This window comes from Anastrepha obliqua, chromosome 3 (genome assembly GCF_027943255.1).
Source record: "Anastrepha obliqua isolate idAnaObli1 chromosome 3, idAnaObli1_1.0, whole genome shotgun sequence".
Lineage (NCBI taxonomy): Eukaryota > Metazoa > Arthropoda > Insecta > Diptera > Tephritidae > Anastrepha > Anastrepha obliqua.
In genome coordinates, this window is record NC_072894.1 from 124,695,819 (window position 1) to 124,705,022 (window position 9,204).

The window sequence follows — 9,204 nt, forward strand, 5'->3', positions numbered from 1 at the left end:
ATGAGTAAAGGAAAAAGCATGCCCAATGATTTGGAATCTCAGTGACCTTTGTCCTGCATTGAAGAAAGACAGCCCTACTATATGCGCCAACTACAGGGGGAACAGTTTTATCGCCATCTTATATAAGGTTCTGTCGAGCGTATTGTGTGAAATACTAAAACCATATACGAGCTCACTGATTGGACCTTATCAGTGTGGTTTTAGACCTGGAAAGCTCGCCATCGACAAAATCAACACACTACGCCAAAGCCAAAGAAAAATCAATGAAAAAAATAACGACATCACCCATTATCTCTTTGTCGATTATAATTCTGCTTTTGATATACCGAAAAGAGATCGTCTATATGCAACACTGTCCGAGTTCAGTATTCCCTCAGGACTGATTCGGCTTTGCAAAGTAACATTGAACAACACGTCCAGCTCTGTCAAGGTAGGAAAAGACCTCTCCGAATATTTCAATACCGAGCGAGGTATCACACAAGGCGTTGCATAATCGCGCGACCTCTTCAACTTCCTCATGACGGAGTACTGCAGCGAGCCGGTCTTCATCGAAATGGCACTATTTTCACCAAAAGTGTTCAGCTTCTTGCATATGCTGATGGCATCGACATCATAGAGCACTACAAGCGAGATGTTACCGCAGCATTTTCAGCTATCGAAATAGAGTCAACGAGAGTGAGTCTGACGGTTAATGAGAGCAGACGAGGTATATGCTGTCCACTTGAAAAGGTACACGGCGTTTTGGACCCAGCATTTCAGCGGACAACTATACTTTTGAAATTGTCAAGGAATTTATATATCTTGGCACCGCCGTCACAACAACAAACGATGTCAGCCTGGAGATAGGTGTTACTACAATATTTGTCTCAGTTAGCAAATGTCCAGCAGAGACCTCTCTCGCCCTACAAAACTAACACTCTACAAGACGCCCATCTTGCCCGTACTATTCTGTCGAGCTCATTTGCCATTAACATCATAACCCTATTGACTGCCTTTTTCTTTTAGAAAAAATTGCTTTTAATATACCATCTAGAATACTTCGCCATTCGGAAATGTTTAAAATTGATTTTTCTAGAAGTATAAGTAAGTTGGCTGAATTAAACTTAGTCTTCAATCACGCAAGCAAGAGCGTCTTAGTTAAATATTCGCGAATTTTTTTCTCTACGCCGCATCACTAGTGTTTTATTTTTGTCCTAATTTTAAGATTGATCAACACTTCGATTAATGTTACCTGTGTGGTCTGCATATTTTGTATTCCATGGCTTCAAATAAATACAAGTAAGTCTGTAAGGTTCTTATTGTCATTGGTTAAATAAATAAATAATCAAATAAATAAATATATAAAGCGATTTGAGTTTATATTTACGACTTTATAACCTAAACTACAAGAAAAAAATTTGTACAAAATGTTATTTTTATTTTCAAAACTAGAAGAAATTTAAAAGGCTTAAAAATCCTAGATAAACTCAGAGTTTTTCAAAACGCCTCAGCGTGAATATTCACTTGAATATTATAGTCCAAAGGGAAAGTCAGCTTCAATTGAAAAAAATTGTATTCATATGTGCGCATATATAAAAAGTTACTCATACGCCCCGTACGGACCAGCACAAAACAATCAGCAACACAACTGTTTATCTACTAAACTATCAATAAAGCATGCCATCTCTGCTTATCAGCTCTTTCTCATTACATTGATTGCTATTCCCCATTGTTGCATGCCTCTGATGGCATCAAATAGAAATTAACAACAGAAATGCAGCTATTGTCTTTGAGCAGCGCAAAGTTTCCCCCAGAGGTTTATGTTACAAAATACCTTTGTTAATCGAACGCACTTATATAAAACCTAAAGAATAACAAACGCAACATGCGACGTAATCAACTTCCGTGAAGTGAAAATGTGAAGAGCGGCAGTGTTTGAAAACTGGTCGAATATTACTCTTGAATTCTATTAATGTCGACGCAGGCGCAGTGATTTGTTAAGAGAGCGCGTCGCTCTGTATTCACATCTGTCGCAAATATTTTCTACTTTGCTTTACTTTGGTTTGTGATAAAATTGTGTTGTTGAGGGTCAATTGCATGTAATAAGGTTTGTTGTGCGCCGAAATGCAACAGGCTACTTTGTTGGGTGTTGCATTTTTAATTTAGATTTTGTAACCATTAAATTATTGTCTTGTTGTTTACTCACCAAACAATAAAAAAATTTTTGATTATTTGATAAAATGAAACACTCTATTAACTTTTTATGTTGCAGAAAAATTGTAACTTAGTTTAGATTTAACTTATTTTCACTTAATTATTTACCTTTTATTAGTCAAACCAATTTTACAAAGTACTCACACCAAGTTTTTTGGATCAATTTTTGATGCAATACTAAAGCAACTAACACCGGAACACATGCGAGAGAACTGACAAAAAGTAAGTAAATTTTTGATATTTCATATGATTTTGAAAAATCCAACAATGGCACTTGGTTTGTAAGAATCTTATGATATTTGATTTAAATATAATAAAAATAAAATAAATATAAAATAAAATAATAAATAAAAAAATATATAAGAAAAATCAGTGAGAATTGGTAAAAATGGCATTGCTGCAAACATTTACGAAAATGCAGGAATGATATGAGAAATGATATTTAATGAATGGTGCATGAATGCAAAAGCAGTATCGCGAATATAACGAAATAATCTACAGTACACAAGGAAATCTGCGTGATGAGTGCTTCGAATTCGGAATGAAAGTCAGAAAAAAGCTCAAGTTCGATTTACTCAATATTTCCTAAGAAAGTGCATAAATGGAGAGTCTAACAAATTTATAATGATCGTAGCTGATAAAGAAACTTGGTTTTAAAAGCATAATGCACGCACTCAAAACAGGTCAATGGTATGGAGCTCCCAAGGAACAAAATTCGTCTGTTAGAATCAGGCAACAAAAGTCAGCAACAGAAGTGATGATCTCTGTTTACTTCACCAGAGCAAAAGTTGTTGATGTTATTCCCAAAGATATTTTTCAGACTGAAACTGCAAATAGTAAACCGAAAACTGATTTCCAGAACTGTTGCACGACTTGTAGGCAATTAGAAAAACAGAGAAATACAAGGTGGCGCAAAAGTAACCTTGCGATGTTTTTTGGCTGTAATTTAAAAAAAAAATGAAAAACTTTTATTCTTCTTGTTGATTATTTTTATTTGGTCTTTCAATTTTTTTTACATCAAGTCGAGAATATGATGTCATGTAAATGGCCGCCGCCACAGTTGATTGCCATTTGAGCCCTTTTTATGGCATTTCCCATCACTTTGGCCAAAACTTCCGGCGATAGGTCCTCACATTCTTGACGGATATTGTCTTTAAGAGTTGCAAGAGTCTGAGGCTTGTTGACATAAGCCCGCGACTTCAAAAAGCCCCACAAAAAGAAGTCTGGAGCGGTCAAATCAGGCGATCTTACTGGCCAGTGTAAATCGCCAAAACGGGAGATTAGGCGCCCGGGAAATGCATCCTTCAGCATATCGGTTGTGGCACGTGTAGTGTGTGCCGTTGCACCGTCCTGTTGGAACCACATGCTTTCCAATCCCAATTCATCAAGTTGCGGCAAAAAGAACTCGTTGATCATTGCTCTGTAGCGCTCACCATTCACAGTAACCGTTTGGCCCGCGACGTCCTCGAAGAAAAAAGGTCCGATGACTCCTCCAGCGAAAACAGCACACCATATAGTGACTTTGAGCGGGTGTAGTGGCTCTTCGTGGGTTACACGCGGATTTTCAGTGCCCCAGAAGCGTAAATTTTGCTTATTTACGTACCCGCTAAGATGGAAATGGGTCTCATCACTCATGATTATTTTTGATGAAAAATCATCTTCCTCTTGGTGGTGATTAAGGATGGCTTGAGCGTATGTTAGACGCGATTGGCGGTCAGCAGCTAACAGCTAAAAGCTGACAAGTAACTTTATGGCGCTTTCTGGCATCATAAAAATGCATCGGTTGTCAAGTGAGATTCCAAATCTTTATTTATTCTAAATATTAAGTAGTTTTCAAAAAATAGGGGTGTCGAAAAGGTGTATTTGAAATGAATCCATTGCACAGCTACTAAATTCGAGTTAAAGCCAATTTTTTATCAATTTATTTATTTATTTCACTCTATGATTACAAGATCACTGTATGATTATACGTAGGTTCGAATCTCGGTGAAACACCAAAATTAAGAAAAACATTTTTCCAATAGCGGTCGCCCCTCGGCAGGCAATGGTAAACCTCCGAGTGTATTTCTGCCATGAAAAAGCTGCTCATAAAAATATCTGCCGTTCGGAGTCGGCTTGAAACTGTAGGTCCCTCCATTTGTGGAACAACATCAAGACTCACACCACAAATAGGAGGAGGAGCTCGGCCAAACATCCAAAAAGGGTGTACGCGCCAATTATATATATATATATGATTACAAGAACCTTTTCCATTTGTTTCCTTATTCACTCCGCTTGGGAGCGTAGGGCCTCGACAAGACTCTTTCATCTTACACAGTTGTCCTTGGGTCGTCTCATGAAATGTCGGCCTATCACAACCTCTGCTCCCTAACGTTTTCCAGCCCAGTGTCACTCTCGTGATGCTATCTGATGGATCCATATATTTATTTCAAGTCGTGGAGTAAGAAATATTCCTTTACAGCTAACAATAACCTAAAAATAAATCCAATATTTTCTCGGTAAATGACTGTATTGATCGACATCTCGTAAAGTCTCGATCAAACAATTTCAAGTGTATGCTCGTTGTCAAGATTACATTTCACACAAAAAAATTCTTTTGCGGTTTTTTGCTTGTTCCATTCAGTTGTGAGTTACAGGGTGGTAAAAATGGAAATCAACAAAGAGAAAATTGGATGCATGTTACAGTTTTTCTTTGAATAAAGCCAAAATGCAAGCCAGACCGCTAACAGCGAATTACGAGCAATTTCGGGTTCGTCGATTCTGTTCTGACTGACATCGAGTACCTTCAAAGCCGAAGCGTTCGTATCCATTCGGACGACATGACCCAGCCAACGTAGCCGCTGGATCTTTATTCGCTGCGCTATGTCTATGTCGTCGTAAAGCTCATACAGCTCATCCTGCCATCGTCTGCGATATTCGCCGTTGCCAACGTGCAAACGTCCAAAAGTCTTGCTCAGAATCTTTATCTCAAACACTCTAAGCGTCGCTTTATCGGATGTTGTCATCGTCCACGCTTCTGTGCCGCCATACGTTAGGACGGGCATGATGAGAGTTTTGTAGAGTGTTAGTTTTGTTCGTCGAGAGAGGACTTTGCTGCTCAGTTGCCTACTTAGTCCAAAGTAGCACTTGTTGGCAAGAGAAATTCTACGTTGGATTTCAAGGCTAACATTGTTATCGGTGTTAATGCTGGTTCCTAAATAAACGCAGTCTTTTACAACCTCGAAATTATAACTGTCAACAGTGACGTGAGTGCCGATACGCGAGTGCGCCGACTGTTTGTTTGAAGACAGGAGGTACTTCGTTTTGTCCTCGCTCACCACCAGACCCCTTCGCTTTGCCTCTTTATTCAGTTTCGAGAAGGCAGGACTTACAGCGTGGTTGTTAAGGCCGATGATCCGATGGGCCGCTATTATTAGTGCTTTTTATTAATGACATTTGATTCTGTTTGATGATTTTAATTTTCTGAGCATTTTTTGTAAATTTGCATTTTAATATTATATAATTAAAGTTCTTACGTGATTATTAAATAACAAAATTCTAGACATTTTACAAGAGAATTGAATGAAAAATAGAGTGAAAAAAGTACAGTCATAAGTTATGTGCAACCGCCATTATATGTATGCCACTGGTTCCATTTAAGGTGTAGTGCCTTGTAATCACTCTTAATCTCACTCAATCTAACCTAAGCTAGCTCTGCCGATCTTATTTGAATGCTGCTGAGCTATATTCATAAGTACTCCATAAGCCTTTACTACTTCGAAATATACAGGATGTTTTTGATTTCTCCATCATCTCCATTATCTCCATTATTTTCATTATAACTCCTGTTCAAAAAATATCCAATTATTCCCTAATGTATACTTTATTCAGTTCAATGTAATCCGCATGGTAATACACGATTTTTGACTCTCATTCATGCCTTTCTGCAAATTCTCCTTTATCGTCATCATCTCAAAACGTTTCGCGTGAAGTGCTATCTTGAGTGTTGGGAATTAAAAAAGAATCACACAGCACCATTTCAGAAGTGAATTTGCGCTGGCTTCTTGGGATAAATATTTCTCTTCATGAAATTCCGTACCTCACATAATAGTCTTTGAAGGAAGGAATTCGGAGTGGGCCAAACCAAAGAGATCAATCAAAACAGTCAACAAACTCTGATTTTCGGATCGAATTCATTATAATTTGTTAGGTTTCGGCTGATCTGGGCAATTCCATTCGGTTGCTTGATTATTGCATCGTTTCGATTTGGTATCCATAAACTCATTTTTCTTCACTAATAATAATACCTCCGATTACATTTTGGCCCGAAATAATATTTATTTATTTTTTTACTTCACTCACTACTTATAAGAGATGTCTTACAAACTAATACAATTAGGTAAATTAAAAAAAAAACTAAGTTTAAATTTCTTAAAATTAACATTAAAGTATATAATATTCCTGGAATTATTAGACAATCGGTCACATTGGATAATAGGTACTTTCATTAAATAATTGGTTTTGTTAGTTGAATGTGCAAGCGAGCGATTATTTTTAATTTTTCAATTTTTTTTTTTCGTTGGCGCGTATACCCTTTTTGGGTGTTTGGCCGAGCTCCTCGTCCTATTTGTGGTGTGCGTCTTGATGTTGTTCCACAAATGGAGGGACCTACAGTTTTAAGCCGACTCCGAACGGCAGATATTTTTATGAGGAGCTTTTTCATGGCAGAAATGCACTAGGAGGTTTGCCATTGCCTGCCGAGGGGCGACCGCTATTAGAAAAATGTTTTTTGTTTTTTCTTAATTTTGGTGTTTCACCGAGATTCGAACAGACGTTCTCTCTGTGAATTGCGAATGGTAGTCACGCACCAACCCATTCGGCTACGGCGGCCGCTATTCCTAATATACTTCAGAATATTCACGCAAAGTTACAGATCCTAATTCTCAATATTTCCGTAGATATAAAGCCAAAGGTAGGCGAGCGTTAGGTAGTTACGCTGTGACCGGGCAGCTATAGTACAAACTTTATCTTCTTTTCTCGACTTTTCATTTTTATGATTTCTTTGAATTGGCGTACATGAATGAAAAAAAACTAATGAACCTTTTGAAATGAATCATAGCTTGTTGCCTTCAGTATTAAATTCTCTTCTATTTGAACTAACAAAATAGATAAAAAAAATTGTTTCAAGATTTTTATACCAAGTTGAAGTGAATTTTTTTTTTGTATAGAAAGGAATTTTTTTCTTCAAAACATCCAAAAAGTTGAAATTTTGGAATTTCTCTCAGTTTTCTTAGTTCATCTAGAATAAAAAATCATTATAATTAGAAATCCATTTGAATTTTTTGCTTCAGATAATAATTACGAGCTGTATATTGTACGCCAGTTGGAAACTCCAGCGTTACAGCGCTCTAGTAATTTCTATGTTAAACATTTTTTTCAAATCATTTTAACCAGTTCAAAAATTTTTTATACTTTTTAAATGTTCATTAAAAGATAGAAAAAACTTTGCAGTGCTAAACTAATTTTTTCCTTAAAAAAAAATCGCAAAGAAATTCAATTTTTAGACCTCATAAACCAGGCTCCCCCCTTAAGACTATGAGGCGAGATATAAGCTTGGAAGAGATTGGTCAACTCAACTTGGTTATTCAACAATAGGAATGAAATGCATTTTAACGAAGTGATTTCTGCAAACTTCAAGTATGCTTAGGATGTTGTTCATTATGTCACCGAGTTGACCATATTTTGCACAAATTTGCACCCAATTTTGAATGTCGTGAGGTTTGTTTGAAATATCTTAAATCTCATCCATATCATCCATTGCACATACAGACCCATTAACAGATAGACATGGCTTATTCAATCTTTTTCTATATCCTGAAACTTCAATTATACCCAAACTTATCAGTTTACCAGAAAAAACACGACTTATTCACGCCAACTAGCTCTTCTGACCCATCCGCCGTGCTTTTCACTTGATTGCACAAAGCTGAATATGTACATTTATACACCCACTTACTTGTATGTATATAATACACTTAAACAATTCCTTCATCCAAGTCGAAAACACCAAAAAATCAACGAGAGTCTACGTTAAGTGACACAATTATTTTCAAAACTTAAGTAACAAAAACGAAAACAAGTTTGCCAACACATATCAAGGCAAAAGCGCAGAGTTTTCTCTTCTGTAGAGTAGTTGGCAACAACAAAGCGCACAATCAAATTAAAGAATTCATTCAACTTTCTTTCTGCAGCAACTTTACGTGGCAACTTTTTTGGCTGAATACGAAAAGACTTTTTGAAGAGGAAGCTCCATATCAGATTGCTTGCGCTTCACTTTCATTACTTCTGTGATTCTCTACGAATTCTTAATATCTCTTAACTCGTCTTCTTTCCGCGCGCGTTCCTGAATTAAGGCATAACAACTTTAAAAATGTTTACGGTCATTGTCCTCGGAAGTGCAGAATGCCTCGTGCAAATACTTAAGGAATTAACACTTAGTGTACCTCTACACAAAGTGCACAAATGCATACTCAAATATTCAGAGCAAATTTAGAAATATAACTAAGAAATAACTTGAAACTAAGTGAAAGGGAATTGAGAACTTTTTGCTTAGTCGGCAGATAGTTTCATAACGCCATTGATGGAAAATATTTCGTACATATGGCGACATGGAAGTGTGTGAGTTACATCAAGCTGGAGCACAAATTTTCGACTATTTTCCCAACATTTGATGATGTGCGGAGTGGTCCTTCTAGCATTTAGAATTTAATTTAATTGCATTAATTAATTTGGCTCTAAAAAAAAGACGCATGAATAGCAGGCTAGACCCAGAACAGCGTTCATATAGCACCGCTCATTCGACTGATACTTTGGATGAAGTATTTTAGCGGTGTAGCGGCTGCCGTAGCCGAATGGGTTGGTGCGCGATTACCATTCGGAAATCACAGAGAGAACGTTATTATTATTATTATTAGAAGGCCATTACGCACTGCGACCAGAGCTGATCAATTGTGAAAGGCCTATTTTGTAACC